The 1,092-nt window shown below is 34.0% G+C and overlaps 1 long non-coding RNA gene across 1 annotated transcript in view; it reads right to left on the bottom strand.

The window, feature by feature from the left end:
- The window catches only part of LOC104948833 (uncharacterized), a 16,982-nt gene that overhangs the window by 2,074 nt on the left and 13,816 nt on the right, over positions 1–1,092 (bottom strand). The gene's annotated exons all lie outside the window — the stretch shown is intronic.

The following is a 1,092-nucleotide window of genomic DNA, read 5'->3' as shown; positions in this document are numbered from 1 at the left end:
GGGGGGGGTGTGTGTGTGTGTGTGTGTGTGTGTGTGTGTGTGTGTGTGTGTGTGTGTGTGTGTGTGTGTGTGTGTGTGTGTGTGTGTGTTCCATGTGTGAAGGGTTGATACCAACAGTGAGAGAAAAGGTCAGCTTCTGCTGTCTCTGAGCTGGAGCTGTTTCATCCTTTCCTGCTTTCACTCTTTCTATTAAGGACATATGTAAATATCTCCTACCTGACACCAGCCTGAGTAATGCAGTGTATGTGCATTGATATTGACAGTAACATGTACGAACCGGCAACTACTGAAGGAATAAGATATTAGCATACTGTAAATTAAATGTTGTATACAGTCACATACATATTATTATTTCAGTACAACAAAGATGTTAAAGTCATAAAGACATATAAATACTGTGCAATGAGAAAGGGCTCAAGTTATTTATTTTTATTTTATTTGTTTACCAGTATGCAGATGCATAAATACAAGAATTGACACTAGGGTAAAATAATGACTAGTTAGACTAAATAATAATCTAACTAGTTTATGGTCTTTTATGATTATGCCATTTTGATGGCATATAAACTCCAAACTTAAAGTCTGGGACATGAAGCACATAACTGTAAAAATGTACAATAACAATTTTACATGTAACATTGTTTTCCCTTAAAAGATGTACATATATGTTTCTTAACCGTATGCTAATCAGCAGGTTTACCTCACTTGAACCTATTAAGCCCCAAGCCTGTTTTTCAGGTTTCAGGCTCGAAAATGACATTCCCAGAACAAATGACCATATCTTCCCTTCTAAAAGGGTTAAATGAATAATCTTTTTTCTCAAGTAATGATAAACCTGTGAGTTGGATCTAGAAAAGTCAGAATCAATATAGATGTTTTTTATTTTAAAGAAAATTCAAATGTAAATGTAAATTATAGTGTCTGTCCAAAAAATATTTTGTACTTATAGTGAAAACTAACCTTGGATGATGGGTTAGTAGACTAAAAGCTTTAGGAATCCAAAGTCCAACATATAATAAGTACTCTGTATCAAGATTGATGCAAAACAAGTGATATTTGACCTTTTTAGACAGATTTAGCAAAAAAAACCTC

Source organism: Notothenia coriiceps, unplaced genomic scaffold, assembly GCF_000735185.1.
Source record: "Notothenia coriiceps isolate Sejong01 unplaced genomic scaffold, NC01 NC01_scaffold00000339, whole genome shotgun sequence".
NCBI classification, from domain to species: domain Eukaryota; kingdom Metazoa; phylum Chordata; class Actinopteri; order Perciformes; family Nototheniidae; genus Notothenia; species Notothenia coriiceps.
Note: the sequence above shows the minus strand (reverse complement) of the source record. Positions and strands in the feature narration are given on the sequence as shown.